The 24,523-nt window shown below is 47.6% G+C and overlaps 1 protein-coding gene across 3 annotated transcripts in view; it reads left to right on the top strand.

Moving 5' to 3' along the window:
* Positions 1-24,523, top strand: part of TMEM69 (transmembrane protein 69) — an 88,636-nt gene that overhangs the window by 19,409 nt on the left and 44,704 nt on the right. Inside the window, exon 1 of one of the 3 annotated variants that reach the window (XM_086953157.1) lies at positions 20,262-20,338. The exons of the other annotated variants lie outside the window; for them this stretch is intronic. The gene's annotated coding sequence lies outside the window, so the exon portion shown is untranslated. Of the gene's footprint in view, positions 1-20,261; positions 20,339-24,523 lie in introns of those variants that run through there. 3 annotated transcript variants of the gene reach the window in all.

A 24,523-nucleotide genomic window follows, 5' to 3' on the forward strand; every position in this document is an offset into this window, starting at 1 on the left:
CTGCCTAAGGAGCTGCGCCCATGTCGTGTCCGGGATATCCAGCTGAAGATCCAGCTCCCATTTAGCCTTCAGTGTAGTCATTGGTTTTAAGGGTTCTCGCAGCATTCTGGAATAGAGGCATGTTACTGCCTTATAAGTACCAGCTGCCATCATTGCGTACTGGCAGGCCATGGACGTGGTGGGCTTCAACAGCCCTCCCCCCCCCCCCCGCACCCCCCCCCAGTGCGCCTGCATGGCTCTGGTCACAGCGGCATGCATCAGATAGTCTCCTCTCGGGAGGTCGAATCTATCCTGCAGGGATTGGTACGGGAGTAAAACCCCATCTTCGTACAAATCTCCCAGCACTTGTAGGCCTGCATCTTCCCAACCCTGCAATCGCGACCAGTCACCGCCGTGGGGGAGAGATGTCACCATTCCCAACGGTATCTCGAGTGCATACATATCCTGCACTCCCGCTCTTCGCCGTGTTCTATTCCAGCAAAGCCTAAACGTCTGCTCCTCTAGGTATTGGTCTGTGAGGATGAGCCTCTGCTGCAGGGTAATGTATGCAAGCACATGTCGGGGGGGTACCCTCGTCCCTCCTCTGCTCCGGGCCTCGAAACACCCTTGCCACTTCCTGCGTGAAGACTTGCAATTGAGCCGCCAGGTAGTAGAGCTCGAAATCTGGCACTGCCATTCCTCCCTCGTCCTTTGGTGGAGTCAACGTGTCTAATTCTGTTCTCCGTCTACCCGTACCCCATAGGAATGAGATCAATAGCGATCTCAACTGCCGGAAGATAGAGCCAGGTATCCACACCGGCAGCGTTCGGAAGTAGTAGAGGAGGCTCGGTAGGGCTACCATCTTTATTAGGGAGATGCAGCCTGTTACCGAGAGTGGTAGAAAGGCCCAAAAGTACATACTTCCTTTCAATGCCCGGATACACCGGCTCACATTGCCTTCTAGCATATCTGCCGCCTTGTTGTATACATACACTCCCAAATATTTCAAACAAGTAGGTTCCCAGTTGAGTAGCGGGTAAGTGGTAGGTCGCCTCTCTCCATGTCGCAGCGGGAATAAACGGGATTTGGACCAGTTAACCTTTAATCCTGATAATTTCCTGAAAAGTTCGAGAAGTCTTTCTGCACCCTCCAGTTCCTCGCTTGCATCACCTAGGAACAATAAGAGGTCGTCCACATATAGCGATATAGCCTGCAGGTTCCCCCGGTAAACTATCGACCCGTCCGTGCTTCCGCTGCAAATGGCTCAATCGCTAAGACAAACAGTAGGGGGGACAGCGAGCACCCTTGCCTGGTGCCACGGCACACTTGGTACTGGTGCGATATTAGGGTGCCTATCCGGACTCGCGCTTTCGCCGATGTGTACAGCACTTTGGTCCAGCCTATATAGCCATCGCCAAGGCCAAAGTGTCTCATGACCCTGTATAGATAGTCCCATTCTAGACTATCAAACACCTTTTCGATATCAATTGACAACACTAAAGGCGTTCTCACTTCCGGCATCGGGTCACCCATTAGCCGCATCAGCCCGCGTACATTAATGGTAGTGTTCCACGTGGGTATGAATCCGGACTGATCGCTGTGGACTAACTCCGTCATGTGGGCCAACAGCCTAGTGGCCAGTATAGTACTCAGGATCTTATAGTCCGTTGTTAGCATGGACAGCGGGCGATAAGAGGCCAGTTAATTATTCTCTCTCCCCGGCTTCAGCAAAGGGATCATCAGGGCTTCGCTCATAGATTGAGGCAGTCTTCCCCTAGCCTTAGCTTCATTGTAGACCGCCTGGAGCCGCGGAGCTAGCTGCTCTAGGTATTTACTGTAGAAATCTATAGGCAAGCCATCCAGGCCCGGGGTTTTGTTTCGAGCCATCTGCTTCACCGCGCTTCCTATCTCCCCCAGTGTGATGTCTCTACCCAGGCCATCTGATTGTTCCTGATCTAGCTGTGGCAATTGCAGTCCCTCCAAGAAGGTGTCGATCTCGCTCTCTTGACCTGCCAGTCCGCTTTCGTATAGCGTTTCGTAATACGTTCGGAAGTTGTCCAAGATTTCTGTTTGGGTGTTGCATATGTGTCCCCCTTCCTCCTCAATGGTCAAGGTCGGGTGGCTACGTCTAGTTGGGTTAGCCAACCAAGCGAGCATCGTCCCCGCCTTATCCCCCTCAGCGGGCGCTCTCGTCAAATAAGCCTTATAATCAAAGCTCCGGAGCCGCTCCATTTCAACCGCCACAGCTTCCTTGGCCTCACTAACCACTTCCTGTAGCTCGGGATGGTTAGACCGCGCCAACTCGGCCCTCCGCAATGCCCCTCTGCCTTATCCAAATCGTCTAAAAGCGTCTTGCGGACTCCTGCATGTCTCCCGATACAGTGGCCGCTGATGACAACCTTGAAGGCATTCCACTCCATCGCTCAGGAGGCCGTGGTGCCATTATTTTACTCAAAGTATTGCGTGCTTCTCTCCCCTAGTGCCTCCCTAATCAGTGGGTCGTCCAGAGTAGCCAGGCGTAGTTGCCACGTCGGGACCCGTGAGGTCTCAGTCATCCATGACAGCGTCAGCAATAGGGGATTATGGTCGGACAGCGTGCAAGTTAAGTACTCAGCGTTTGCCACCGTAGAGACCACGAGCGGGGAGCACAAAACCACGTCTAGTCGGACGTGAAGATCATGCAGACTAGAGTAGTACGAATAGTCCCTCAAGGTCGGATGTAGCGCCCTCCAAGCGTCTATCAATTCCCATCTCTCCTGCCATTCGAGCCTTCGGTTCGCTAGCCGACGAACCGGCGACGTTCCCGGCGGTGGAATGAGACCTGTCCAAATCAATGTCTACCACTGAATTAAAGTCCCCTCCCATGACAATGGGGCCCGCCAGGTAGCTTGCCAGCGCGCCAGAGAGCTTTGTTAAAAAGGCCGGGTGATCAACATTGGGTGCGTACACACTGCATAGCACTATATCACGGCCCCTAAGTTTCCCCTCTATGGCCACAAATCTGCCCTCTGGGTCTAATACTTGCTTAGACACCCGGAAGGGGACCCCCGTTCGGATCCAGATCATCGCCCCCCTCGCAAATGCAGAGTATGTGGTGTTGAACAGTTGTCCTTGCCACCTTTACTGTAACGCAATGCCCTCCTGTTTCGTCAGATGTGTTTCCTGTAATAATGCTATCTGAACGCCCCTGCGGACTAAATGAGCATGCACCTTGTGTCTTCTCGCCATGGTGTGTAATGTCCGCACATTCCAGGTCACACATTTCAGAACTCCAGAGTTAGCCATGATCCCAGGTTAACCAATATGAAATAGCATAATTCCGCTGCCAGGCGCATGTGGCGGCATCCTCCCACCCCAGTCCCCCCCAAACAACAACAGTCCCCCACACCCCATGTTCCTCACCTCGAGTCACCCCAACTACTCTCGGTATCCTCCCCACCCAGAACAGGATCTAACTTCGCAAAAGCAGCTCCCATCCAAACTTCAGCAAAAGGGCAAGCTAATCCAGCCGCTATTCCCTTAATCCGCAGTCTTCACTACGGTGGCCTTATGGGCCTACGGGGCGTGACGCGTCCCCGAGGGTGGTTACCACAATCCCTCCCCCCTGCCCCACAATCCCCTCATAGTCCCTCACGAGTTCCCGGACTTCTGAGTTGTATACATTTGTGTCGGAGGGCTCCGGTCGCCCCGGCAATTTTATGTAGACAATTCTGTACATCTCCCCACTCAGGCTTCTATGATTTCCTCCGACGTTTGAGGCGCCACCACTGGACCTTTGGCGCCCCCAAGTTCCGAAAGGTCAGTTTCCGAGCCCGTAGCATGGCCCTCCGAGTTTGAGCCCCTATATGATCGGCTGCTCACTGTCCCCGACAAGTCGACCACCGCTTGTAGTGCCGCCCTTCTCTCCTCCTCCGTTTGCGATTCCGTCGGCATTTTAGTTCTTTGTCGATGCCTGCGGAGCCTCTGCGACTTCCGGACCGGCTGTTTACGCTTCTCCTCCTCGGCTCTGAATTTGGCTGCGTCCGTCCCGGCTTTGTAGGTGTCCCACCACGCCCAGGCCTCCGCTGATGTAGGGAAGAAAAGTGCTTTGTCGTCCACCACCACCCTGAGCTTAGCTGGGAAGAGGAGTGAGTACTTTATACCTTCCACACGTAGTTCATGCTTGAGTGACAGGAAGGAGGCTCGCAGTTTCTGTGTTTCAAATGTGAAGTCAGGGAACAGTGTCACGTTGTGATTATCCACTTGGAATGGGCCCTTTTCTCTGGCCCTTTGCAATAACCAGTCCCTGTCCTTATAATGCAGCAGTTTTATCACCACTGGACGGGGTGGTAGGCCCGGTTTCGGTGGTCTGGCCGGACCTCGGTGCGTGCGTTCCAACGTAAAGAAAAGTGAGAGTCCCTCTGGCGCCACTTCTGTCCGTAACCATGTGTCCAGGAAACCCACCATGTCGTCACCTTCTTCTCCGGCAGACCTACCAAGCGTACATTATTGCGCCTGCTATGGTTTTCGGCATCCTCTGCTCGCCGCTCCAGTACCAGTATTCGTTCTAGAGCATCCCCTAAGCGTCCCTCCATGGATTTATGCCCTGGTACCAACTCTTTGTAGGGTATCTTCTGTGTTCTTGACCCTGGCCTTCATATTCTGTCCAACACGTAATAATTACGCCATATTCAAGAAATACATGACGTTGGCGAGTGTATCTACACTTCGAGTCATACTGTTTGGTAGAACGTTATTACGTAGTGCGCATGACTGTGGTGCACTACATATTGTCAAACACGTAATAATAATGCCGTATTCAAGAAATACATGACGATGACCAAATGGTGCACGTGACTGAAATTTACCACAATTAGTTTCAGCATTGACGGAAAAACACACCTCACAAACAAAATCATTGTAAACACTGAAAAAACATACTGGTTAAAAAGCATCAATGTGCTTCATGGTCTTGGAGGGGCTGGGAGGTTCTTGAGCGCTAGAAAGAGGACCATGAGTGGTCAATTGCCTCCATGCTAAAAAAAAGGAAAAACTGGTGACTTGAGGAAGCGTCCGCAGGCTGCCCGGTTCTGCAAAGAAAATAATTACTTATGGGAGAAATCCTCTCTGGCTTGTTCACCTGGTGTGTCCCACTAGACCGCATTTTGGCGAGTCTCTAACCGGCACTGGCTTAAGAAGGAAGTATTTTCACCTAGTCATACTAAAAAGACTAGACCGAGACCATCCGAAAATGGCAGCTGCACTTTGGCTAAACGGGAGGCCCTCTTGGGAGGGAAAACGGGTGGCGGTTCGAAACTGCAACTACGGATATAGTATGGAAATAGTATTTAAGAAAAGTATTAATATCCAAAGTATTTATCGGAAAGGATGAAAAATACGGTGAAAAAAGGGGGGGGGGGGAGAGGGGAACAGATGATGTTTCCTCCAAAAATGTTTAAATCAAAAAGAGGCTAGCTAGGATGAAAAGGAAGGGGGTTGTTTAAATAGTATTCTTATTTAAAGGTATGCGTGACTCAGTATTGTTTTGTCAGACGGTTATGGCACCTGGTAGGTGTGCTCATGAAGCCCTCGCCCACCAACCTAGTTGGTGGCATGCTTAATCATCGGGCCCACCCAGTGACACCTAACGTGTCCCGGGTGTGCTACGACGCCTGGAGACAGCGGAGCAGGTATATCACTGTGTGTGCGGTGAAGAATGTTTTGAATGTGAGTTTAAAATGGCTTTGCGGGGGTCCCAGTACCCGAGGGTAGGACAGACTTTAATACCTGGGCCTCCGTCAGCGGTTAAAAATAAGGCAGGTGGACGTTAGAGGCGAGTTACGACCTCCCACGTCCTTGGTACGTCAACATGTTTCAGCCAGTGCCTTATGGATATGCTGGCTTTCTTCAGGACGATTAAAAAGTGTGTGTGATTAAAACTAGTGGACGTGTGATACAAACTATGTGTCTACACGCCCTAAAGTGTATCTATGTGTGAGAGGGGGGATTCCCTTCTCAAGACCACCTGTACAAATAACAAGTAGGACAAAGACAAAACATACAGGGAGAAAAAGAGTCACTAGGAAGGTATGCATGAATACTCATGACAGCCGACTTTATATCGAAGGAGTGCGGGCTATAAGCGGCTAGGGTGTAATGGTATTGGTGGTACCATTATTGTGAGAGTCGCACCAGAACAACGTAGGTGGGGTGGTTAAAACAGCGGTTTTCACAGTTGTGAGAATGGTGAAAAGGTGAGAGAGCGTAAGTGATTCTCTTACGCTAGTTTTAAGGAATTGTTCTTCAAGGTTATTGAAGAGGCAAAGTAGATGATCCTATTGGGAGAAAAAGGAGGTAGTTCCACTGAGATTAGGAGACATGTAGGGAGAAAAATGACAACGCTTACCTATGGTAGGTGGTGGTTGTTCGATCCTACTCACAGGATTACTGACCAGAGCTTGCTGTGGACCTGTAGTGCCTTCTTCGCAGAACCGGTGAGTAGTGGCCGGTTCCATCTGGGTTTTATACTGTGGTTGATTGAAGGCGTGTACATGTGTAGTGGTAGAGATGGTAGATAGACTCGGAATGCCGAGTCATGATGCTACTCAGGTGAGTCAAATGGGCTATGCGCATGCTCAGAGTGTGCTCGCCAGGCTCGGCAAAAGTAGCGCATGCGCAGGTGGTGGTGGGGTTGTGCATGCGCGTGGTGACAAGCATGTTTGGGTCTATCAAGCTAGAGTTTTAAATAGGTACACTAAGCGGTCATTTATTGTGTAATCAATACACCATGGGTGTTTTTGCCGGAGCAAGTGTTCCTGGTGGTTCATGGGGTGCCATGTCCCCTCACTCAGAACTAATGAATTGTTGTCAAGGGGTTTGGGATGACAGGCTGATGATTATACTGTAGACAGGGAGTTTGTAATGGCTGCCCTTTTCTGGCTCCTCTAAGGGGAAGAATGATGGAGAGTGACTCCAGCCTATCACCCCCATAGCATAGGGATTAGGACTATAAGACAGGGTCCCTGCCTTCCATATATTAGAGTATTTTCGTGTCACTTTCCTTAATGTAGGGCTTATGAATTTAAGTTAGGGGATAGATACATAAGTACTAGTCATGATTTGCCCATTTGCTAACATGTTAGGATATTTTCCATGGAGTTACGCATATTGTGGGCCCTGTAGGCCTTAAACGAGAGACTCCATTTTGCTTTCTGCCCGGTAGCTCGAGAAGGCTTTTTAGGTGAAGTGTAATGTTTTAGTTTTAAGCTGTTGTTCGCTTGGAGAGAACCGGCTCAGGCTGGCCCTTATCGAAGGAATGTATTTTTCTCCACACCGAAGACACAACTTCAGGCCGGCCGGCTGGGAACGTGTCCTTGGTACGGGGAGGTACAAGAATTTGGTGGGCGGCAGGTTACTGGCCGTAGCTTTCCATGAAGGAACGGGCTTTGATATTAGCGAAGGTGTTAGTCAGTTGTCAGTTAGTCCGTAGGCGGCATCTAGCCGTTAGCATCTCTGCCATTAATTATTTCATGGCGGACAGTCGCCATCTTTGAAGTCCGAGAAAGATTTAAGACCGAAACTCTCTGAGACAAGACTGAAGGAGAATTAGCGCGGAGCGCACTGATACAGAGAGAGAGAGAGACGGTAGCTAATAACCAGCAAGGTTCCGGTGCCCTGGAGGGAAGCAGACGAGGTTGAGCCTAGCGGTGCAGACGTGTACTTGTGACGGCTGGGGTGTGACTGCGAGGCGAGCCAGGACACAGAGACGAGAAGGGAACCTAGATGACTGCCGAGCCCAGACTTCATATCAACCAGGTGACCTCCGCCCTTTTCCCATTTAGCGTGCACTCTAATCTTTACCTTTTCTTTGCAGAAATTATGTTGCATAGTAATGTGATATGTGTGTATTGCCAATAAATATCCTAGTTCTTATAGAACTATTGTGTGCCTTGTGTTCCTGTTCAGTCGTGGTAAATGCATCTCCTAGTCGAGAATTGTTTATGCGAGCGGATGTGAAATCCCGATCAGGTAAATAGTGATCGAACAAAGAGGGAGTGAGTGGACCTTTGATGCCAAGAATAGGAGGTACATCATATAATTTGGGAACCGTATTAAAAGTCATTATTATAGTTTTATCCCGAGTAGATAACTGAGACCTTGTCCTGATGACTGTTCATAGGAATGTGGTCGTCGTTGATATGCGGCGTTAGTGAGAACGCTGGGGAGGATTACCAGCGCGGATACCCACAGGATTGTGGCTTGCATAAGTGAGAGCGCCAGGGGGGACACTGGCGTGGAGATCTACAGGATTGTGGATCGTTTGGAAAAGGGAGCATCGGGTTCTGCAGGCCCATGTGTAGTCGCACCGGATTGTGCGCCATATCTGCCCTAGGGTAGACCGGTCTGGGTCAGGGTGGCCGCGAGACCAACTGATGTGAATAAGATATTGTAGAAAATCTATGCATGTGTATTGCTATTCCCCATCCTTAGGTGTGATTTGTATATATACCTGTATATCTATCCATTGTGAATACGTTCTAAGGAGGGAATGTGAGTACGTTTTGGCTGGGTCATAAGGGGCCCCTGGGGGCTGATCCCATCTAAGCGGAAAATCCAGCCATAACCGAGTTCCATGGGATGGCGGCATTCAGGCCGTCATTTGCTGTGGAAAGGCGATATATCCATCGCTGTTCCTTATTGAGGAGTTTTTTGTCATTGTTGATGGGGCTTTCAGGGATCTGTTCAATGACTGTCCAACTGAAGTCATTGGGAGTGTGGCAGTGAGTGATGAAATGGTTGGTCAGTTTGCTAATGTTTTTCTTGCACCGTATCGTGCTTCGGTGTTCAGTAATTCTGGTTCTGACTTTCCGTGTTGTCATTCCCACGCACCGCAGGCCACACGTGCATGTGAGCATGTATATCACATTACGTGAATTACAATTGGTGTGGTTCCGTTGGGTCCAGGTTTTGTGTGGTTCCAGATTGAGAGTTTTGGTATGGGTAGTGAGATGACACACACTGCAGTCATTGCACGGGTAATGTCCTGTGACTTTCGGCAGGCCCCAAGCATTCAAGATCGTGTTGTCTTGGGGTCTGGGTGGTGGTCTTGGTCGGGTGCTTACCAGCTGGTCTTTCAAATTGCTGTTCCTTTTGTAGGCAAACCTGGGAGCTTCCCAGTTCCTCTGTCCGGAATTGATTATTCTCCAATGCTTTTTGATGATCTTAGCTACCTCGTTGGATGCTTTGTTGTAGGTTGTGACGCAAGTTATAGGTGGTTCCTCGTCTTCCTTTTGGATGGTTTCAAGGAGTGCGTCACGATTTTGATTTCGGGCTCTCTTGCTAGTCTTCCGAATGATGGACTTGGGGTAACCACGGTTTTCCAATTTGGTTGCTAGATCTGCCGATTGGGATTTATAATCACTGATGTTGGTGCAGTTTCTCCGAATGCGGAGAAACTGCCCGAATGGCAAGTTTTCTCTGAGTGGTCGAGGGTGAAAACTTGTATAGAGGAGCAGTGAATTCCTTGCAGTCGGTTTGTAATAGGTTGTGGTAATGAGGATTCCATCTTTGGCAGTGATTGCCCGGTCTAGGAAGGGGAGTTGTTGGTTGTTAGCAGTGCAGGTAAACTTCAAGTATTGGTCTCTGGTGTTGAGCCAGGTCATGAAGTTGTTCAAGTCAGTATGAGAGCCTTGCCAGATGACCAGGATGTCATCTATATACCTGTGCCACTTCAGGATATGATGGCTAAACGGGTTGGTTTCAGTGGAGATGTTGGTGCTTTCAAAATGGTGTACGTATAGTCCCGCCACACTAGGGGCGAAAACACTGCCCATCGAAGTCCCGTTTGTCTGGAGGTAGAAGGTGCCCTCATACTCCAAAATAGTTTTCTTTGAGGGCCAATGTGGCACACGCTAGAATGAAACTCCTCGGGTTGTGGTAAGGCCAGGGCGATTCTTCCAAGATGTCATGGAGAACTCGTAGGGTGGCATCTTGTGGAAGACTGGTATACAGGCTTTCCACGTCTAAACCTACGAGTAACTGGGTGTTGGGGTCAAACTCCATGTTGTTTATGACCTGTAATAGGTGTTTGGTGTCCTTTTATATACGTGGGTGTTTTTTGCACCAAGGGATTCAGGAAGAAATCGCAATATCGGGACAATGGCTCTAGTAGAGAGTTTATGCCGGATACTATGGGTCTGCCAGGTGGTGGGATGGTGCCTTTGTGTACTTTAGGTACGGTGTAAAAGTACGGTGTCCTGGTATGTTCAGGGCAAAGGTATTCCGCTTCTTGCTTGGAGATGTGCTCCGCATCCGCTGCCCTCTTAACGAGTGCGTGGATGGTGGTGCGCAGTTGGTCCGTCGGATCATGATCCAGCCTGCGGTAGTTCCTGTTGTCACTTAGAAGTCTCCGGCATTCGGTGTCGTAATCCACTTTGTCAAGGAGAACAATGCCTCCTCCCTTGTCTGTTGGTTTGATGATCAAGGTGGGGTTATTTTGTAGGCGTTGGATCGTCTGTCTATCGTTCCAAGACAAGTTGTTGAACTGGTTGGTCGGTTGGAGGTTCTCAATGTCGTTGTAGACTGCCTGTTCAAACGCGGTGATTTCGACAGGGACAGTGGAGGGTGGTGGGACAAAGGTTGACTTGGTCCTTAGGCCCGAGATGTTTGGATTGTCCTGAGGTAGGTCATTCTCTGGGGTGGGTCTTTCAAAGAACGACTTCAGTTTTAGTTTTCTGAAAAATTGTGCCAGTTCAGTGTGGAGTTTGAATTTATCCAATCTTGTGGTGGGCACAAATGACAGTCCTTTTTCCAGGACTGATTGCTCTTGTTGCGACAATGGTGTACTGGATAGGTTGAAGACCAATGAAGGCTGAGCAGCGGTGTTCGTTATTTGCTCGGTCCCGGTGTTGCTTCTTTTGCCTTTTGGCGCGTGTTCGCGCTGACTGGGTTCTCTTCTTCGGCCCAGTGAACCTGTGTGTTGTTGTGTTGGGTTGGTCTTCTGCGGCCCCGCGCTCTCCTGCCCCGTCCTAAAAAAGGCATGTTGGGGCCCTGGTTGCCCGCAAACAGAGGCATTGGTCCTGGGGGGAACATGGTTGGGAAGCCGTAGTACGGGTGCTGCATGTGGCCGAAGTTGGGTGGGAATCCGTAAAACTGGTTTTGTTGTCCTCTTTGCCAAGTGTTTGGCCAAAGTTGTCCTCTTCGTCCTCTGCCGCCTCCTCCTCGTTTCTGTGATCCATTGCTGGAGTCACTCTAGATAGAGCTGTCGTCTCCTGAGGAGTTAGACATGTTGCTCTCTTTGGTTGGTGGTGTGTAGCTTTCTTCCGAATATGGGTACACCTTTGCATAGCTGAACTTCTTTAAATCTTTTTCAAATTTTTTGATTTTGGCCTGGGTCAGATAGTCCTTGTATTCGTGAATCTCTCTGTTTTGGTCATCTAGCTTCTTTTTGTATGAGGTGATAGTGGCTTTAAAATGGCTCTTAGTGGCTTGAATTTCGACCATTATGGCATCCGAAAGGCGTTTAGCTGTTTTCAGTATGAGTAGCATCCAGTCCCTGGTACAGTGCCAGGCAATCTGGGCCCAGTCCTTCCTGAACGTGGGGTCATCGAGGAAGATCCTGGGTGCATTGCTCACAAGGAGGCCCCTTGGGGCTGTGTTAGGTCTGAGATATTGGGCCAGGATGGTCCCGTGAAGGATGGTACGTATTCTGTTTCGCTTTTTCTCTGTGAGGGTCTCCCAATCAGTGGTCTGTGCGATAGTGCTGGAAATGTTAAAATCCACTTGGAACGACGGGTCAGAGAGAATGTCTGCCGCGTCACTTTCAGTGAAGGTTAAGCCATGGTTTTCCTCCATGGTTGGGATATTCTCTCGCAGCTGTGCGCTGCCTGTATAGTCGTGTATCAAGAGGGAGAGAGAGGACCATATAGCTAGCCCGTATCCCCTTATTATATATATGTTTAAATCAAAAAGAGGCTAGCTAGGATGAAAAGGAAGGGGGTTGTTTAAATAGTATTCTTATTTAAAGGTATGCGTGACTCAGTATTGTTTTGTCAGACGGTTATGGCACCTGGTAGGTGTGCTCATGAAGCCCTCACCCACCAACCTAGTTGGTGGCATGCTTCATCATCGGGCCCACCCAGTGACACCTAACGTGTCCCGGGTGTGCTACGACGCCTGGAGACAGCGGAGCAGGTATATCACTGTGTGTGCGGTGAAGAATGTTTTAAATGTGAGTTTAAAACGGCTTGGCGGGGGTCCCAGTACCCGAGGGTAGGACAGACTTTAATACCTGGGCCTCCGTCAGCGGTTAAAAATAAGGCAGGTGGACGTTAGAGGCGAGTTACGACCTCCCACGTCCTTGGTACGTCAACATGTTTCAGCCAGTGCCTTATGGATATGCTGGCTTTCTTCAGGACGATTAAAAAGTGTGTGTGATTAAAACTAGTGGACGTGTGATACAGACTATGTGTCTACACGCCCTAAAGTGTATCTATGTGTGAGAGGGTGGATTCCCTTCTCAAGACCACCTGTACAAATAACAAGTAGGACAAAGACAAAACATACAGGGAGAAAAAGAGTCACTAGGAAGGTATGCATGAATACTCATGACAGCAGACTTTATAGCAAAGGAGTGCGGGCTATAAGCGGCTAGGGTGTAATGGTATTGGTGGTACCATTATTGTGAGAGTCGCACTGGGGTGGGGTTTGCTGGGTCAGTAACGGATTCAGAAGACTTGAATAGTGCTTTTAGAGAGGGTTTTATTTTCAAGTATGATTTCTTTCTACGAGAAGTTAGTCTTATTCGGGCAAACTCGTCGGGCTCCGTTCTGACGCCCCGAGGAAAAGCAGGCAGTTCCAGGGTGTTCCGGCGTCGTCCGGGTGGTGTTGCAGCCAGAGTGGAAAACGTCAGCTTCGGTCTCCAGGTGAAGTCCGGGAGAGTGCCGCCCAAAAAGAAGGAAACAGAGAGACAATATTAGGGAGACGCTCAAAAACGCTCCACACAGGGACCGGGAGTGAGGGAAACCAGGTGCAAGTAGTTAACAAACGAGTGGTCGAAGTGTACGTGAGGGAAGGGTGCAGGGAATCGACTAGGCGGTTTACACAGTGGTCTAACCACTCCAACCCGCCCACCCCGCAACTTTGCCCCGTACCTTCGAAAGCCACGCTCCTCCCGCGGGAACGTGGCGGGGCGCTTCGCAGGAACGTTGGCCTCCTGGCTTGTTGTCTTCAACTCGTCTACTTGCGTTCTCCTCCGTGCTCGGTCTCCACTCCACGCCAGTCTCGTCCTCCGGGGGAAAGGGATCCGGCGTCTTCCGGGATCCGCCTTCTTTTAACGTGGCTACGTTCGAAGTGGGCGGAGTCTCGTCATCCAAGCAACCGGACTGAAAGTAACGTTGTCCAATGTCCGGCTCGCAGTCCCAGGGACTCAGAGTCATGGCGGTTCCAGTCCTCCCCAAGTAACGGTTCCTGCTGCTGGAGGGAAAAAGGCGAGAGAGGTACAGCTGACCACCAATCATGTACAACAGAGTCCTCAGTATTCACACCCTGCCGACCAGCCGCCCCGTCACATGCACCAACATCAGTGATTATAAATCCCAATCGGCAGATCTAGCAACCAAATTGGAAAACCGTGGTTACCCCAAGTCCATCATTCGGAAGACTAGCAAGAGAGCCCGAAATCAAAATCGTGACGCACTTCTTGAAACCATCCAAAAGGAGGACGAGGAACCACCTATAACTTGCGTGACAACCTACAACAAAGCATCCAACGAGGTAGCTAAGATTATCAAAAAGCATTGGAGAATAATCAATTCCGGACAGAGGAACTGGGAAGCTCCCAGGCTTGCCTACAAAAGGAACAGCAATTTGAAAGACCAGCTGGTAAGCACCCGACCAAGACCACCACCCAGACCCCAAGACAACACGATCTTGAATGCTTGGGGCCTGCCGAAAGTCACAGGACATTACATTAGCAAACTGACCAACCATTTCATCACTCACTGCCACACTCCCAATGACTTCAGTTGGACAGTCATTGAACAGATCCCTGAAAGCCCCATCAACAATGACAAAAAACTCCTCAATAAGGAACAGCGATGGATATATCGCCTTTCCACAGCAAATGACGGCCTGAATGATGCCATCCCATGGAACTCCCTGTCTACAGTATAATCATCAGCCTGTCATCCCAAACCCCTTGACAACAATTCATTAGTTCTGAGTGAGGGGACATGGCACCCCATGAACCACCAGGAACACTTGCTCCGGCAAAAACACCCATGGTGTATTGATTACACAATAAATGACCGCTTAGTGTACCTATTTAAAACTCTAGCTTGATAGACCCAAGCATGCTTGTCACCACGCGCATGCACAACCCCACCACCACCTGCGCATGCGCTACTTTTGCCGAGCCTGGCGAGCACCCTTTGAGCATGCGCATAGCCCACTTGACTCACCTGAGTAGCATCATGACTCGGCATTCCGAGTCTATCTACCATCTCTACCACTACACAGGTACACGCCTTCAATCAACCACAGTATAAAACCCAGATGGAACCGGCCACTACTCACCGGTTCTGCGAAGAAGGCACTACAGGTCCACAGCAAGCTCTGGTCAGTAATCCTGTGAGTAGGATCGAACAACCACCACCTACCATAGGTAAGCGTTGTCATTTTTCTCCCTATAGGTCTCCTAATCTCAGTGGAACTACCTCCTTTTTCTCCCAATAGGATCATCTACTTTGCCTCTTCAATAACCTTGAAGAACAATTCCTTAAAACTAGCGTAAGAGAATCACTTACGCTCTCTCACCTTTTCACCATTCTCACAACTGTGAAAACCGCTGTTTTAACCACCCCACCTACGTTGTTCTAGTGCGACTCTCACAATAATGGTACCACCAATACCATTACACCCTAGCCGCTTATAGCCCGCACTCCTTCGCTATAAAGTCGGCTGTCATGAGTATTCATGCATACCTTTCTAGTGACTCTTTTTCTCCCTGTATGTTTTGTCTTTGTCCTACTTGTTATTTGTACAGGTGGTCTTGAGAAGGGAATCCCCCCTCTCACACATAGATACACTTTAGGGCGTGTAGACACATAGTCTGTATCACACGTCCACTAGTTTTAATCACACACACTTTTTAATCGTCCTGAAGAAAGCCAGCATATCCATAAGGCACTGGCTGAAACATGTTGACGTACCAAGGACGTGGGAGGTCGTAACTCGCCTCTAACGTCCACCTGCCTTATTTTTAACCGCTGACGGAGGCCCAGGTATTAAAGTCTGTCCTACCCTCGGGTACTGGGACCCCCGCCAAGCCGTTTTAAACTCACATTCAAAACATTCTTCACCGCACACACAGTGATATACCTGCTCCGCTGTCTCCAGGCGTCGTAGCACACCCGGGACACGTTAGGTGTCACTGGGTGGGCCCGATGATGAAGCATGCCACCAACTAGGTTGGTGGGTGAGGGCTTCATGAGCACACCTACCAGGTGCCATAACCGTCTGACAAAACAATACTGAGTCACGCATACCTTTAAATAAGAATACTATTTAAACAACCCCCTTCCTTTTCATCCTAGCTAGCCTCTTTTTGATTTAAACATATATAATAAGGGGATACGGGCTAGCTATCTGGTCCTCTCTCTCCCTCTTGATACACGACTCCTCCAAAAATGTGTCATTGGTAACAGAGAGACAACATATATACATAGACATACATTTAGTAGTTGCCTATAGCTTCAATGTCAATTCAAGATGTAAGGTATTAGAGGGCTGCTGTTACCTCTATTCAAAAGTATGTGTAGTATGTAATTTGTTCATTAATGAAAAAAGGGGGTTCTAGTCTGTTGGTTTAGGCGCGCCCTCATTGTGGTGTCATAGGTTGTGTGGGTTTCCCAGTTGTTCATGTATGATCTTATCTAAGGAACTGACCCCACAGGATGTTGTAATTCAGACCTTGTCTATCGCTGCGTAATTTGAATACCCAACGCTGCTCCTTCTCTGTGTTCAAGATTGTCACTGCTACTGATATGTTCCAGAACTACCCATTGGATTTCGTTGGGGGGGTGTGTTGTTGCTCAATAAAGTGTGACGTCATTTTTTGTGGTTGCCCGCTTGCACCTGATGTTACTGCGGTGTTTAACATTTCTGGTGCTCACCTTCCTGGTAGTCATCCCTATGTAATGTAAGTTGCAGATGATCATGTACACAACTCCTGATGTGTTGCAATTGGTGAAGTTCCGAATTTCCCAGGTCATACCATTGTTGAATTGTACCTTTTTGGTGGCTGGGTCAGTTGGCATATACTGAAGTTACTGCACGGATAATGTCCACTGAGAAATGTGTGTAAGTTTGTTTGACCATCAGTTTTGGCTGTGTTCTTTCGCCGAGTGTGGATCAAATAATTTCGAAGATTCTTCCCTTTCCTGTTGCTAAACATGGGACACGGAATGTCTAGGTTGCCACTATTGAGTCTGCCAGTGTTTTTTGATGATCTTCGTCACTTTGTCTGATGCAATGTTGTAGGTGGTTATGCAAATTTGTATTGTGTCCTGTGCAGTGCTTTCCTTGGGTCTGGTTTCCAATTGTGCTTCCCTGTGGTTGTTTGCTGCTGTTTTTTTGGCTGTTGAGATTAGATGTTTAGGGAAGTGTCTTGCTTTTTAATTTTGCTGACAGGTCTTTTGCTTGAGTGATGTAGTCTTCCTTTTCGGTGCAGATTCATCTCAGTCGCAAAAATTGTCCAAAAGGTAGGTTGTCTTTCAGTTGCCTGGGATGAAAACTGTCATAGATCACATACATGGCTGTAGGTTTGTAATGTGTTGTTGTGGTCCGCTTTCCTTAATTTTCCTTAATGTTTAGGTCCGACAAGACCAGTTGAGACCCACTCATGGTGTGAGTGAACTTCAAGAAAGGGTCCTGAAGGTTCAGCCAATTGACGAAATCCTTGGCTTCTGACTCATTCCCATCCCAGATCACCAAAACATCATCAATGTAACGTTTCCAGAGTTTTAGGTGTCCGGTGTGGGGGTTGGAGTTGTTGAGTATTTTCTCTCTCTCAAGGTGATGGACGTACAACCCGGCTACGCTCGGCATGAAAGTGCTTCCCATGGTGGTACCGTGCACTTGACGGAACAGTTTGTTTTTGAACTTAAAATAATTCTCAGTTAGGGCCAGCCGGCAGCATTCTAGGACTACGTGTCTGGGTGTATGGTAAACCCATGGGTTTTCAAAGAGTACTTCTTCGAGGATTTGTAAGGTTTCCATGTGCGGTAGACTAGTATAAAGGCTTTCCACATCAAGACCAATCAGGATGTTGGTTGTTGGATCAAATTGTAAGTCTTGGAGGAGGCACAGCACCGCTTTGGTGTCCTGTAGGTACGTGCTCGTACTTTGAATAATCAGGCACAAGAAAGCGTCTGCAAATTTTGACAGTGGTTGTAGGATTGAACCAATGTCTGACACTATTGGTTTTCCTGGTGGTTTTTCCGTTGATTTGTGGATTTTTGGTATAGTATAAAAATATGGAATGGTAGGGTTGTTGTTTTCTAGAATATCGGCTTCCTTTTTGGTAATTCAATTGTTAGCTGTCGACTCCTCTGCCAGATAAGCAATTTCAATGCGTAGACGTTCTGTTGGGACCTCCTTGATTTTAGTGTAGTTTCTTTCATCCGCCAAAAGTAGTAGGCACACTTCTTGGTATGCAGTAGTGTTTTGTAGTACTATGGCACTGCCTTTGTCAGCAGGTTTTATAGCGATCTTTTTCGCTTTTTCCAGTTGTTGTATGTCCTCATGCTCCTTTTTGCTGGTATTGTGGAAAATGTTAACGGCTCTGGGGTCTATTTCAGATACTTCCTTCAGGACTGCTTTTTCAAAATCTAGTAATTCAACAGGGAGACTTGCCGCTGGTGGTGTAAAGTTAGACTTTTTATGGAGACCGGTGTCACTTGCTGTAGATGTGGTAGGTGGTCTCTCCTTGAAGTAAACTTAGAGTTTAATTTTTCAGCTGAACTCGTTGAGTTCCCAGCAGAGTCTGAATTTGTCCATGCTCGGGGTTGGCCCAAAACCAAGTCCTTTTTCCAGAACTGATTTTTGTGTCGAGGTCAGGGTGATGTCTGATAGGTTTACTACTAAACTAGTGGGTTGCTGGTTGATGGGTAGTTTGGTGGATCCATACTCTTGGTGTGGCTCCTCGAAGTCTCCAGGGGTTGTGCCCATTGTACTTGCTGGCTTCTTCCGGATTTTCCCCTCTAGGGTCCCTTGCCCCGTCCGAAAAAAGAATGGGTCTGTGGTGCGTGTGGTTGGAAAAGCGGTGTGCCATAGAAGAAACTCGGGATGTAACACAGACGGTTCAGATACTGGCTCACACCACTCAGATGGCAGCTACAATAATAACAACAGAAGCAGGACCAGACGACCCCGTGGAGGATGCTTCAGGAAAAGAGGCGCACAAAACTTTGGCTGGCCAGGATACCAGGGACCACCACCATACGGGGCCCACCACCTTTCTTCTGTGGCACACCCCTTTCATCTATTGTTCTCAGAACCGTGCTCCCATCTATATCTATGAGGAGCTTCATAGAATGTGACTTTTATCCTAAAATTATGTTTTTTGGTGCCATCCTAAAGAACCTCGTTATCACAGGACACCTGACATGTAGCGCTCTACAAGACACCTCAGAGTGAGGGTGAGAGAGCACAGCTGCTTTGGCCCCAAGAGATCTTTGGTGTCTCTTTTATTCTGGTTATGAGAGAGAGGGGACGGATGGTAAAGCAACTTTTGTTGACTGGTGCAAACATGTGAAGATTTTGGAATACCTGAGAGAGAAGCTAAAGTGAGATCATTTTTGGCATAACAAATAAAAATCTGCTTGCATCTGGATGCTGTCATTTAAATTTGTTTATTAGTAATTGTACATAGAGTAGATCAGACGTGTGTGGGGGGATTGCTTTACAGAATGCTGGTTAAATTTTGAGCAAGATCCATGCAAGTAGTACAGCATTTAAGTAACGTAAAATAGGGTGAATAGTATATTAGCAAATGTAAGGAAGTAGATTAAGAGCGGGAACACTACATACAATACAGAAATACAAGCAAGTGCTGCAAATAATGTTGCGATAAAGATGAACAAAAACCAGGCAAAGGCAGATCCTCTTCGGTTAATGGGAAATTATGCCCTAGAAATGTTTCCATGTGATGGTATATAAAAGTCAGACCTGCTGGCTTTGCTTACACTTTAAGTATTCCAGTTGCTATGTTATTCAAAGTCGAGATTCAACACGATGGGTACGATTGTAAACCTAGGATACTTCAGAATCAAACACAAGAAGGAACTCTTATTTGTTGGGAATGTGTAGCTTGCAGGTGCTCTACACAATGTCCTGGTGGTGGTATGGAAAACTGAGCCAAACCCAAGACCTGTATTATTGGCAACTTAGGGACAGGTAGACCAATTTTGCTCACATAAGTTCACCTGAGCATTGCATTATTACAGGGAGTGGGGCAAGATCCTGCAGTGAGGAAGATTGCTGCCTGGTGTAATAAATTCCAGGTGTATGACGAACAGGAAGGAAAAAACAGAGGTAGAGTGTGGTACTTGAGAAACCGAGGTGCACAAAAAACAGAAGACACCGTAAAGAAACTGGACACGAGGATAATAGTGTGATCCAAGGGCATGCTCAGGGCATTCCGAAAATGTAATAATTTAGACGCCAACACTGAAAAGGAGGAAAATCTCCGTAGGACCTCAGGTTCTCTGTCTGCTTGATCTGTGTGGGACAGGATTGTGCACGGAAACGGAAAGTGCTATGTAGTTAGAGCAACTTTTCCGAGTACATTTTTTTTTTTTCAACAAATTTAATTTTTTTTTCGTTGGAAAAATGGGCGAAAGCCCTACAATGACCTGTAGGAGAAAATGATTTAAGATCTCTATAATTCCAACATTTTGACCAAAATCCAACACCTGCCCAACATGCAGGAGGTAAAAACTCGAACATAGTGCAGACATTGCTAGATCTCAGGACGTGTCCATATAAGTTTTTAAATGTTAACTAAATATTTTATACCAAAAAGGGGAACATATATGTCTTTGCCACATTAGATATAAAAGTAACCTGCTTGTGTTTTGTTAGAAAGCCTGCCTTCAGAGTTGGGTTTGCTTTAGCTGATGTAGACTAGGATGAGGAAGAGGGCAAACGTGGTAATCCATTACTTTGCACTTTGGCATAGCTGAATATATGATATTCAAGGCTAATTAAATTTCTCCTTATTTTTCACCTACCTCAGAGGAATCTATTTGGTTGTATCCTGTGGTGCTCTTTTGAAACTGGCATATTGGTTTGCACTCTGCCTAAAAGGAGAACACCAATGGTAAGTCTGGGCGACCACTTTAAAATCGTAAATTGTATTGTTCAGGATATCTGTGCACACCTGATTTTAAGAGGTGTGTAGAGACTCCCTTGCGCTTCGTGGCGACTTAGACTCTTTTCACCCCCTCCCTTCAGCTCCGGACCTGCTCTCGGCTGAGTGTTGACGCCGAGGGCAGGGCTCCGGTTTCGGCGGCCATCTTGGGTCGGGTTGGGCTGGTGACGCGATTGGCAGCGCTATAAAAACAGACGTTGATGACGCCGCGGACGCGAACAGCGGACGCGCCGGACCTGCGCCGGAGTCCTGCCCGTCTGCGCCCGATCGGGCTCAGGGACCAGGCACTCTGGCACATGCATTTCCTACACTGCAAATGATCTTCTAGCACTGAACTATGACCGGTATAGTGTAAACTCCATCACACGCTCCATCCTTAAGGAATGTAACATCTTTCGATCCCCTAGCCACAGGGATACTGGCCTTCTACCCCCACTAAAGCTAGCTACCCTAAACACTAGGTCACTACAGAAACATCACCTGGAAATTTTCACCCTTTTACAGGACGAGACCATTGACATATTGACACTCACCAAAACCTGGCTGAGCGATATCTCCTCCCCCGACATCATAGCCGCCCTCCCTAGCGGATATGATTTGATTTGGCATAATCGGCCAGACGGTGTCCGGGGCGGTGGCGTTGCAACGATCTTTAAAAAAACAGCTCACAGTGACAAAAATTTTAACCGAGACTACAAATTCTGTTGATCTACTTGGGATAAAAATCACCATGAACAATTCCTGCCTTATCATCTTAATGATTTATTGTCCACCACAATGTACATCAATATTTAACGATCTCTTTTTTGCCATAATATCGGATTTATGCACAAGATATAAAAATATCTTGGTGACAGGTGACTTTAATGTTCATTGGGATAAGACAGATAAAGATCTACCAACACGTCAGCTACAGACTTTCATGACCGCTTTAGGCCTGGTACAACTAGTGGAAGCTCCAACCCACATAAAAGGCCACACTCTCGATCTCATTTGGTCTTCTATGCCAGAAGTGGCCCTCACAAGTATTATACCTTGTATTTGGTCTGACCACCACCTAATTCTGTGTGATATGCCACAAAATAATCCTCAGGTAAAACTCCCGCTAAAAACCAAAAAAGTGCGCCAATGGAAAAAAGTCGACTCAGTAACCCTAACAGAAGCCCTGTCCAAACATATACATAAACCAATGACCTCATCAGACGGCGTAGACCTAGATTTAAACTATGACACTATAGTAGCTACTCTCAGGCAATCAATCGATCAGATAGCCCGGGAAAAGATACAAAAAATAAAGGCTGCGGAAAAAGGGGCTCCCTGGTTTACTCAAAACCTGAGATCAAAAAAGAAATCTCTGTTATCTTGAAAGATGTTGGAGGAAATCTAAAAATGATACAGATCGCGAACTGTATAGAACATCCTTTCAACTGTATAAAAAGCTCATTGTATCAACCAAAAAGGACTACTATGAAACCCGCATGAATAACGCCGTAAATGTCCAGAAAGAAAACTTCCAAATTTTAAAAGAATTAAGCAAAAAGGAAGAAAAGGTAGATACACTGATAGACTGTAACACCTTTCAAGGATACTTTCTTGAAAAAGTAGCGACCATTCTGTCAGACATCAAGAAAGACAGCTCAACTATGTCCACCACGTCATTGCCCCCTCAAAAGCCCTCGGCCCCCATTATTTCTACATTTCCTAACATCGACTCCACTTCCCTCAGACAACTTGCTATATCAACCAAGTCAGGCTCCCCTGCTGACCCCTGCCCTCCTGAAATTTTTCGGTTAGCAATTCCCATTCTGGAGGACCAGATCCGAGACCTCCTAAATAACTCACTAGCTACAGGATCATTACCAACTAGCTTTAAAGAGGCACGTGTTAGACCCCTGATAAAAAAACCTGGGGCTGATCCAACTAGCCTGAAGAACTACAGGCCAATTTCCCAGCTGCCGTTTCTGTCAAAAATTCTAGAACAGCATGTATTAAAATCATTGTCACCCCTCCTGGAATCACATCACCTACTCCAGGAGCGGCAGGCTGGTTTTCGTGCCCACCATAGCACCGAACTAGTAATGCTGTTGGTGCTGGACGAGCTTAGATGCATGGCTGACAGTAAAAAACCAAGCGCCCTGATACTGTTAGATCTTTCAGCGGCGTTTGATACTGTCAGCCATGCACTGCTCCTGCACAGACTAGCCATGTCCGGGATAAAAGAACAAGCTCTCCAATGGCTAACGTCTTTTCTGTTAGGGAGGACGCAGAGGATCCAACTAGCAGATCAGGTATCTGACGTTGGCGCCTTGGAATGTGGAGTCCCGCAAGGGTCCGTACTTTCACCACTCTTATTTAATTTATACCTGCAGCCACTGATCGACTCTTTGGCAAAAATGGGCTGTAAAGTTTTCAACTACGCCAATGATACTCAGCTGCTGCTGAGTATCGAAAACACAACATCGGCTCAGTCCATGGCCCAAAAGATATTGCGGTTCACAGTAAACTGGCTGACATCCAACCTATTAAAAATCAATCCAGATAAAACGGAGGTCCTTGTAGTCTCAACCTCTGCCTCCCCCTGGAATGATCTGTTCTGGCCCCAAGAACTCGGACCTACCCCAAAGCCATGCCCCAGTGTAAAGAGTCTCGGTATTAAAATCGATCAGGAGCTCTCGATGACCAACCAAGTATCCGCTGTGGTTGGATCATGTACCAACTTGATTAGGCAGCTGCGAAAGCTTGTCCCTCTGCTTTCGACGGACATGCTTCGAACCATAGTTTCAGCTACAATAGTTTCCAGAATCGATTACGGGAACGCATTATACCTAGGTCTTCCAAAAAACTCAATCAATCGCCTACAAGTCATCCTGAACGACGCAGCACGGCTAATTTCCGGTTTACCTATACGGACCCATGCCTCCCCTCTACTTTATAGGTTACACTGGCTCCCTATAAAGCAAAGGGTTGAATTCAAGAGCCTGTGCATTGCCCATAAAGCAATTTATAGGCAGGCGCAGGCCTATAGGCTTGAAGTGTATAAACCCATGCGAGTTCTACGATCCTCCAACTCCCTTCTGCTATCTTGTCCACGTTTTAAAATGGCAACTAAAGGTGGCAGATCCTTTTCAGTCCAAGCCCCCACCATTTGGAATAAGCTACCGGAGGTGCTTCGTAGAGAATCTAATCTTCTCCGCTTTAGGAAATCCCTGAAGACTTTGCTCTTCAGGGACGCGTTTACATCCCTGTAAGATAGGCCGGCAATCCGCATCCCATCCACCCTTCTTCTTGTTGCTGTACTTGGTCAGAAGCGCCTTGAGACCTGTCGGTGATTTGGCGCGATATAAAACCCAGATACAAATACAAATACTGCCGTCAGGTCCATTAGAGCTCCCATGATTTATCTCTAATTAGGCCTTGGTTAGCGGTGCAGCGCATGCGCTGCTCGCTTTGCGAGACATGCAGTATACACTATAGGTGAGGGAAGCCCCGCCCACTTTTTCTTTGGTTTGTGGCTTTGTTGTTTCTAAATGCTGCCTTCTGATTGGTTTAGAGGCGGCTAGTCCCTCCTTATGACAGCCATTTCTCCTTCCACGGCTCTTGGCCCCTTTACTGCATGTTTCCTAAGCACTACTTTTGTGCCAACCCTCCCGATGTATGTGCCTTCTCTCCCGCCCCTCCCACTCCCGTTTTTCATGCCTTAATCACACCCGTCTGCAATGCATTAGGTCTTGCATAAATGAGAGTCCTCTTACATTGCAAATGCTTATTATATCAAGGAAGGTAAGGCAATTTGGTGTACTAGGCTCTTTGCAAGACAGGAGTGTAATCCTCTATTTGGTTAATTCCAATATCGTAGTACTCTTTCTACTGTGCCTGTGAAAAGGCAACCATTTCGTTGTCCTACCTTTATGGCTATGACAACAACAGCAAACTCCGTCCTGGTGCCCCTTGTCTATTTCTATGACCGGTCCTGTAAAATTGACGCCCGGTGCAGTACGCTCTCTATTTTATTTATTTATGCAATTTTATATAGCGCGGACTTTACCCGAAGGCGTCCGAGCGCTTCACAATAGGAACAGAAATGATACAAACTGAGAACATTACACGTACAACAGATTGCAAAAACAAACGTTA

This window comes from Lissotriton vulgaris, chromosome 1_2 (genome assembly GCF_964263255.1).
Source record: "Lissotriton vulgaris chromosome 1_2, aLisVul1.2, whole genome shotgun sequence".
Lineage (NCBI taxonomy): Eukaryota > Metazoa > Chordata > Amphibia > Caudata > Salamandridae > Lissotriton > Lissotriton vulgaris.